Source organism: Phalacrocorax aristotelis, chromosome 20 (assembly GCF_949628215.1).
Source record: "Phalacrocorax aristotelis chromosome 20, bGulAri2.1, whole genome shotgun sequence".
Classification (NCBI taxonomy): Eukaryota; Metazoa; Chordata; class Aves; order Suliformes; family Phalacrocoracidae; genus Phalacrocorax; species Phalacrocorax aristotelis.
In genome coordinates, this window is record NC_134295.1 from 8,073,135 (window position 1) to 8,082,423 (window position 9,289).

The 9,289-nt window shown below is 56.8% G+C and overlaps 1 protein-coding gene across 1 annotated transcript in view; it reads right to left on the reverse strand.

Moving 5' to 3' along the window:
* Window positions 1-9,018, reverse strand: part of RSPO1 (R-spondin 1) — a 29,174-nt gene extending 20,156 nt beyond the window's left edge. The window contains exon 1 of the mRNA XM_075114929.1: window positions 8,863-9,018. The gene's annotated coding sequence lies outside the window, so the exon portion shown is untranslated. The remainder of the gene's footprint in view (window positions 1-8,862) is intronic.
* Between the last annotated feature and the right edge of the window lie 271 nt (window positions 9,019-9,289).

Consider the following 9,289-nt stretch of genomic DNA (forward strand, 5'->3'; position numbering starts at 1 on the left):
CGCCATGGGCAGATCAAGATGGGTCCGGCAGGACCGACTTGCTTTGTGCTCACCTGGCATGGGACAGGGAGGCAGAGTTCGAGTGGTGGACATGTGCGCCCTGGTCAGCTGCCCTGCTTTTCAGGATCTCTCTTTCATGCCTGCCGGGCTTTCTGACACTGTGCCCCGTGCAGGCTGGACATTTCGCCTCTTTCCAAGGAGCAACGTTATGTGCATGTTGGGAAATGCTCCTTTCTCATTTGCTTCGAAGGCCCTTTTCCCCTGTTGTTTGAGGAATGCTGTTTGAATTAGCTCCATGGATTGCAAACAGACCCCGTTGTTTTCCTTTCCCAATGCAGGGAGGCTTCTGTTCTCTTTGGCCTGCTGGATTAACCAGGGGGCCTCAAACGCTGACCCCTCTGCAGCTCAGGGAAGCTAATTTAATCCCAATATTGTTACAGATCACAGCAGGACGGATCTCACAGATTCCTTGAGGCAAACCAGCACTGGGCTCTGGCAGAGACAGCAGCGCACTGTGTTTGTAGAGGCAGGAGCTGCTACAATTTTTGCTATAAAATTTCCTCTATGAAACTTCTGAGGCTGGGGAGGAAGGCAGGGCTAGTGGGATGGTGGGGGCACCCTGGGCACAGGGTCCCACTGAGGACCTGCTCCACCTGCATGCCCCGACATCCCCCAGCATCCCCCAGCATCCCTGGCATGCAGAAGGATCACTCTGGATCCTGGCAGAAGAGAAGGAGACCCTGACTGACATCTCCTCACTATTTCTTTCTCCTCATTATTTTCTTTTCCCTTGGTACCTGCTGCTGGGGCTGGATTTTTGAGGTGTGTTGTCATCAGGCCATACACGACAGCTGCAGCCAAGCTGTGCCTGCTCCCACCAGCCGGTGCCTGCCCGGTCCCTGAATGAGTCCCTGGGCAGGTCACCTTACTTCACACCTGCAAGGTGGAGCCACCTCCACCAGTGCCAGAGCACAAATACTTTGCTGCTCCTCCCCAGCACTGCTATCCTCATGGGGGACGGCAGGGCTATGGCAAGGGGGCCATGGCTCCATCCCCAGCCCCAGCCCGGCTGGGGCTGCCACGCTCTGCACACCAAGTGCTGGGCAGGCTGCGGGGTGCCTCTGCACTGCCCGTGCATGGCTGCACACACGGCCCCGTGCACCGCCCCGCTCACTGCCCCACGCATCGCCCCACGCAGTACCCCACGCACGGCCCCAGGCATTGCCTTCTGCTGTCTCTGAGTTGATCAGTTCCCTACTGTGTAAAAGCCCAACAGGCAGGCGGGTTTGCAAACACCTTTCTCGGAAAACTCAGATCTTCACCAGCTCAGCTCCTCCCTGCCCTCCCTTCCCCACACATAAGACAGGCGCCTCTGAGGTTGTCATAGCAAAACCACTGGCAAACATGGACGCTTCTGCCTGCAGCCTTTTCTGTCCCATAATGAGCCCTGTGGAGGTGGTCTGTGATGTGATGCTGAGCCTAGAAAAAGGCATCCAGCACCTTCACAGTGGGGCAATCAATATAAACCTCACTTGCATTTTCATGGGGAAGATCTGCCTTCTCATCTTGCGCGCGATGTCTCAGCTCTTCCTCTCCTTGCTCTCACAACCTCACCTGAGATGCATCGCTCTCCCCAAGATGAAAGTCCAGCTGTTCAACAAACCCAGCCAAAGCGCTGATCCATCACACTCTGTTAATCCATTTCCAAAGCACATCATACTTCTCACACAGGCTGAAGCAGGGGCTGCTCCGTGGGCCAGCATGTGAGGGGACAACGAGCCCGGGCTGCCGGCCGCAGCCAAGGAGGGCGACCAGCCCCCGCGAGCAGGGCAGGGCAGCGGGGCGCAGGAGCCACTGGGATTTGCAGGGGAAGCCCTGCCTCTCCCAGTATCGCTCTGGGGTCTTTGATGTTTGGGAAAAGTAAATTGCTTTGGGACACTATTAAAGACAAGTTTAAATGATGACACACCGCAGGGCTGGGACTTCCAGCGTTTCTTGTAACTCCATGCAGAGCTGGAAGTGGAAGAGGCCACTGGCACAGCCAAGAGGACACGAAACCAGGAGCCTCTGCAGCAGGGGCGGCTCCATGAACAGCTTGTCTCTCTCCAGGCTTCCGCCCCCTCCCTTCTGCCTCTGCTGCTGTTGTGCCCAGCAGCAGCAGGGCAGGAGCTGGTGCTGCCGTGGGGCCGGGCTGGCCCCACTTCCCCAGGAGCACTGGGCAGAGTTTGGGGAGTGGGGATGGGGTGCCCAGGGGAGCCACAGCCCAAAGAGCCGGTTGGGGAGGCTGGGCACAGGGATGGGAGCTGGGCATGCGGGCCCTGCTCAAGCCCATCCTCCTCTCGGCCATGAGCAACTCTTGGGAACATTCCTGCTGGATGACATTTCCCAGGGCATTGAGAAAAGAAAAAAAAAAGGCACTTTTTTTCCCAATATAAATTCTTGCAACATTAAAAAAACCACACAATAGCTGTAAGCCCTGAAACGGCTGGGGGTAAAAAAGCTACAGCTTGGCATGGAAATAGCAATACCATCCCCACCAACTGGTTGAATCCCAGATGTGAGACATCATGTGTGACAAAACCCCAGAGGAAGGACACGCAGGAAGCTTGTAATTGTTGTGGGCTCCCATCGCTGCATGGGGATGCAGGCGGGTGACCTCGGCAGTCCCGAGGAGTCCCCCTGTCAGTAACCTGCAGCAGCGCGAGCAGAGACCCACGGTCACTGAGCAGGCTCTGGGACCAACACGGGGCCCTGGAATGCTGGGGCCAGGGTGAGCCCCTGGCTCGGCTCCTTGCTGCCCCAGCTGTGCCCTTGCAGAGAGCAGGCTGCCAGCAGGAGGGGACCCCGGGTGGTTTTGGGACTCTCGGATGGTTCTGGGACCCTGGCACGATTTGGGAGCCCCACATACACAAGATGAAGGTTCCCACTGACCCACAAAGGGCTGCAGCATGGACACGGGTGCTCTGGGCTGTACCGAAGTGGCACGAAGGGTGAACAGTGCCTGTCCCTGTGTCCCCACTAACAGCGGTCAGCCCAGGCCCACGCAGGCAGACGGGAATATCACAGTATGGAAACCAGCATAAATAAACCAGCTGAAAACATATGTTGAGGGGATCCTTGTGCAGCAAAAGCTGTAGAAATGTGCTTGCTCTGCTATGTTCTCTGAGACATTAGCAGTACACCTACAGTTATTTTACTTACAATTAAAGACTATGTCCTGTGACTACGCTGAAGGAGCCCAGTCAGGGCTGTGCGTACAGCCTGCCTTCTGCTGCACTGCGGCTTTTCAGAGATCTCCAGTGGAGCCAAAAGCTTTGCTGGTGTGGATGGGATATGTCTACGTATTGTGTTTTAAACTATATAATTAATTGAATGCAGCACTTTGCAAGGAGCTAATTCTGCCAAGGGATTTTGGTAATTGTACAGACATTGAGAGGAGCAAGGCCCAGCCCCGCGCGCTGCAGGGAGCTGCGGGGAGGAGTCCGGGTGGCGCAGGGGGCCAGGCCCTGCTTTCGGGGATGGAGGAGGCAGGGCAGAGAGCGGGCATTCAGGCTCCCGGGGCTGGGGCAAGGGGCAGGGGGTGGCCAAGATGGGGACCATGAGGGGGAGATGAGGAAGTGAAGGGCAGGACAGCCCGCCATGCCTGGGCAGGCCCAGCCCCTGTCACCGGGCCCGCAGCTCGACGGGAGGAATGAGAACAGCTGCAGCAGCTCTTCCCTCTCTTTCCTTCTGCCTTTCCCCCCTCTTCCCCTGAGTTTTTGCAAGTGTTCATCATGCAGGACCTCGAGGTGAGGCTGGCCCAGGCCCCTGGCCCTGCCCGCATCCCCCCACATCACCCCATACTGCATATTGCACACGCCGCCCACTCTAAACGTCTGTGTCTGCACAGGAAGCATTTGTACGTATATTAAACATCTTCAAGATGACAGTGTAAAGAAGAGAATGGATTGAGCCTGGCGTCAGAAGATGGCAGGGCAGAAAGCAATGATCCGAGGTGAAGGCAAGGACGCCTCAGCCAGGCCTTCGCCGGAGACCAGGCTGGGCAGCAGAGCAGGCACTACTGAAGCTCGTCGTGGGGCTCTGAAGTGCACGAAGCGTGTGTGGGAAGCACGGTGCTTCTCCTGGCTTTGCGTCTTTGCTCCTTGAGAAGAGCTCAGGTTACGCTGGACAAAACTGTCTGCAGCCAGCCGCTTCCTGATGCCAGGCCAGCAAATAGACATTGGATGCTATTTCTTGGAGATGCCTTTTCATTTACAAGGTGGGACAATAATAATGCTCCAGTGACCGCAGTGTTGGCAAGAGAGCTACCACAGCCATGACAGCCTCTTGGAGTGCCTCTGCCCTGGGAGCTTCGGGGTTTCATTTCCAATTAAGTTTTTCATATGGTAACATTCAGAATTTTGATGGGAGATGAGGCTACTTTTGTCTAAGAGAGAACATACTTTTACTGTTGCACCCGGCCCAGGAATGAGTTCTCCACTATTAAAATCTAATTTAATTTATCTCCATGGACTTTGTGATGACTAGGATTTGTTCTAAGGAGACCTTTAAAGGAGAACTTTTGCATTATTAAATGTATGTGCTAGGAAGTTGAGTTCTGGCATCCTCTGATAACCAAATTTCTTTTCTATTCTCCACTATATCCATCATGATAAAAGCCCCTGCCAAAGCCCTAACTCAAGCCATGCTTCTGGCATATTGTGAAAAGAATCGGGGGGGGCGGGGGATGGAAAGAAACCCACAAGATGCTCTAGTCCAGTATTTTTTTTTAATCAAAGTTTCAAGGATATTGATGGTTTACCTCATAAGGTAAACATTTGTAGCCCAGTTGCTTTCCCAGGGTTAAACCAGAAACAAGTGGCTAGCTGAAACTGCAACTACTTTGCTCTGACAGACTCCAGTCAGCTTCAAAATGAGTTTTCTTAAAAATCACTGGCCCTTTACACGTGGAGCAGTGGCACTGGTACCTTCCTGCGGAGGGCTGCAGGGGGATCCCATTTTCCAGGGACGAGCCTGTCAGACGCTTGGCTCTTGCAGTGGCCCAGGGCACCCTCTGCCCGCAGGGGACACCGCTCCACTGCGGGGGCAGCTCTGTGCCGTGGGGGAGATGGGCGAGGGACTCTCGTCTCCTTGCACCTGCCTCACTCTCCCATCGTGGTGAGATGCTGCCCATCTTTTGAAGGGCGAACCCCAGCCATGCGCCAGTCCTGGCCAGCAGCGGATTTCACACACCGGCATGTGACTGTGCTCCTAAGGCACGCACCTGGGAGCAGGGGGACAATGGGGGCATGCGAGGTCCCTGCTTGGCCACTGGCATCTGGGATGAGCTGGGGCAGGTCCCCCTCTGCTGCAGAGCTGGTCCCTTAGCTATGTGACCCAGAGACCCCTGCCATTCACAGATACAGCCCAAGAGATGATGGAGGGGGCAGCTTTAGTGCCAGCCACACCTTTGAGTCATGGGCATGGCCCTGGGACCTCAATCCCAAAGCCGGGACTGGGGGTCTCCAGTGGTGGGTATGGCACACGTGGCAGGTTTCTCCTGCCAGCTTCCACATGGTGTACCGGAGGGGACAGCCTGGGACAGGCAGTGCAGCCTGGGTGTGCTGTCAGAGCAGGACTTTGACAAAGAGGCACTGAAGGTTTAGGGGTACCCCACAGTCTCTCCAGTGGCCCTACTTATGCTCTCCTCCCACAGCACCAGTCATGGCTACCCCCAAGCAAGCTGCAGTGGCACTGGCTGGGATCAGGAACAAATGGGCACAGGCAAGCTGGGGTCAGGCTGGAGGGAGCCAGCCAGTCTGTGGGGACACTGGTGTCTGTTTGGGCAGCCAGTGGTTAACAGCAGCACCCTGCTGTTCTGTCTCCTCCAAACTGCATGCAGCGGCCCAGGGTACAGTGCAGCTCTCAGGGCTGTATTTATTCTCCACTAACAGCTGGCTTACTGAGGATGTCACTGTGCCAGCCTTTCTCCTTGGCAGACCCAGGATCAGTGCACACTGCTTCCAGCTCCATGTTCACTACCTGCTAACCGATGGGAAAGATCTGGAGTTTGACGCCAGCCAGCACCTGTCTACACACCAACACTCGGCTCCCCTGAAATCTCAGCACCTCAAGATCCGAGTCCTCCCTATTTTCACAAACCTCCTCCAAGCGAGGCAGCGTGTGTGTCCCCATTCCTAATGATCTCCTGGTGCTTGTCCAGCATGGCCATGGAGCCTGCTACTCACTGAGCCAGCACGCTGAGGCTCAACAGAGGAGACAGCACAAGTGATCTTTAACTCTCTTCAAGACTCACGGCGCTACTGTGCTCTCTGTTAAAAGCTCCATGCAGAGCATGAGATTTTCTATGCATAAAAAGGAAGGTACCTTTTTTTAGAGTCTAATTTTATTGCTTCCTGATGCATTAGCTCATGGACCGGAGCCACAGCAAACCATGCCCTGGAAAGAGCTCCCGTCCCTAAGAGCATCTCCAGGGCATAACAACAGCTCCGAATCCAGGAGAGAGCCAAGATGATTTCACCACCAAGGCTGGCATCACCCCCAGGATTCAGTGCAGCACGCAGCACCTTGTTGGCACAGCCAGTGTGCCCGCCCAGCAGGTTGCTACGCTGGCGCGGGAGGACGACTTGCCTGTGCAGTCCCAGCTGCCGACTGCAGAAAGCTGCTGCTCTGCTTTGCATATAAGTCAAAACCTGTAAGCTACTGGTTACAGAGACACTCACTATTTCAGCAGACTGAAGTGGGAGAAGGGAGAGAGCTGCCAGATCCCAGCTGGTCTCTGCTCCGGGAGCTGATGGAGGATTAGTCCAGCAGCATGTCTTGACAAATTGTCAGTTCCCAGAGTCCACAATACAAAGCTCTGAGGACTGAGCGTCTCAGCACAGAGGCAAAGGCAAGTACTTGGGGAACCTGACAGTACTTTCCACCCAGACACACAGATACAGGGACCCACAGAGCGCTGCCCATCCCGCAGCGCTTCAGTCTCGGCAGATGCAGCATTAGGGCCAGTGCCTCAAAGCAGATCCCTCCTGCCTGCAGCCCTGCAGCTGCTGGCCAAACCTCTCCCTCCCTGGGCTGGTGCCCCACAAACCAGAGAGGGTTTGCAAAGTGACCGTAGGTCCCTCCTGGCACGTCCTGGCGTGAGGAAGCCATCTGCCCTGGAGCACAGGGAGGATGCTGGTGTCCCTTCTCTGCCCCACGCAGCCTCAACCTTCTCTGCAAGGCGTCAGCCCCAGGGGCTTGGGATGGACTGACGCTCCTGCGGAGAGCCCACAGACAGACCCAGAACTGCACCAACCGACAACGGCGCCGGGCGAAGCTGCCACAGCCTGACTTCTGCAGCCCTCCCAGCCTGGCATCATGTGCTGCCCCGGACAGAGAGGAAGATGCAGGGCTGCGCCTGCTGTATAGCCTTATGGTGGAGCTGCTGGTCCCCATTGCCCTTGGCTGACACCATGGCACCTTCTGCTCCCTGTCCCAGCTCCCTGCCTGCATGATGCTGGGAGTCTGTGGCACGTGCCGGGTCCAAGCCGACCTTGTCCCTGTGCCTGCTGCTGCCCGCAAGCACAGGGATGTGCCAGGTGCTCTCCCTGTGCCCTTCCTTCAGCCTTCCCTCCTGTTAACCCCCCGCCCTAAATGCACGACTGCAGTTGCGCTGCTGGAAAACAAACACATGCCAGGCTGTGGCAGACATGGAGAGAGGCGTGCTGCCCACCGCCTGCTGCCCGCTGCCTGCTGCCCACCGCCTGCTGCCTGCTGCCCACCACCCACTGCTTTCTGCCCACTGCCTGCAGCCCACTGCCTGCTGCCCACTGCTTGGATGCCCACTGCCTGCTGCCCATCACCCACTGCTTCCTGCCCACCGCCTGCTGCCTACTGCTGCCCGCTGCCTGCTGCCCACTGCCTGCTGTCCACTGCCGGCTGCCTACTGCTGCCTGCTGCCTGCTGCCCACCGCCTGCTGCCCACAGCCTGCTGCCCACTGCCTACCGCCTGCTGCCCGCTGCCCACTGCCTGCTGCCGCCTGCCTCCCTCCTGCACGGGGCCGGGGCCTCCCCGCTGACTGCCCTGTAGCACGCGGCGGTGGAGCTGGAAGCACTCGCTACTTGTTTCACAGGAACTTTCGACGTTTAAAAAATTGTTTTCATTCTGGCTTGGAATGAAGACAAATATTTCAGAAATTTCCTGGATAACATAAAGTTTTAAATATCCTCCAAACTAAAATAGGAGAAGTAGGCTATCTCAGCTCTTGCATTATGTCATATCATGCCAGCTCATGGTACGCTGCACAGAACTGCAGATGACTTGTCATGAGGAGATGTAAATAAAAAAACAAATAATGTCAACATGAGAGGAGAAATGAAACGCTGAAATGAGAAATTCTCAAAAATCATTCTTTTCCGCCTTGTGCACATTAATTCTCCATGGGAAATTGCTTGGGTTTTATAAAAGAGCATGGTCTGGCCAAAGCAGCTCTTCTATTCTCCGGAGAAGGAAGAACACCCTGCCGGCACTCTCCACCAGCCCCATCCAGACCAGCAGTGACGCCGCCACAGCCGGGCTGGGTCCAGGCTGCCCCCGTGCCCCTTGCCTGCCTGCACTCCTGCCCCCTGCCCCCTGGCCACACTCGACCCCTTATCTCGTTTCTGGCAAGCCAAGGGCAGGCGTGCCCCGCGGTCACCCAGCGCACCCTGGGCCCCTGCTGCCTGCCAGCAGAGATAACGCCAAGATGGATAAAGCCAGGCGCTGGGGTTAACGGCGCGAATCGGCCTCTCCGTCAGGAGAGGAGGAGGAGGAGGAGGTTGCGTGGCCCCGCTCAGCCCGGTGCTGGCTGCAGAGGGGCCGCGGCTGGGGATGGCACTTACCTTGGCTCAGCTTTGCCTGGCCGGGGCTGGCTCCTGCCCTCCCTGTGCCCGGCGCATCGCCCACCCGGGCGGCCGCTCAGTGCCGGCGTGGCTGCCCCACGCCGGGGCTCTGTGCCGGGCAGACCTCCGGGCGCCGGCTGGCACCCATCCCCCTGTCTGCCCTGTGCCTCTCCAGAAAGGCACTGCTGGGAAGAAGCGCCGAGGCTCATGTCTCCGGCGCTGTATCCACCCCTTCCCACCCTCTTGGGGTTCGGTCCTGCCAGTTCCACTTGTGGGCTGTCCTCACCACTTTGGGCCTTTCTACCGCTCCCCTTCTTGTGGCTCCGGATGTCACCACAGACACGCTTTTATGAGAGTGGGCTTGTGCAAGGCTTGTATAAAGTGTTCTCAGAAATACGAGGTCCTGTCATTTGTAAAACTAATAAAA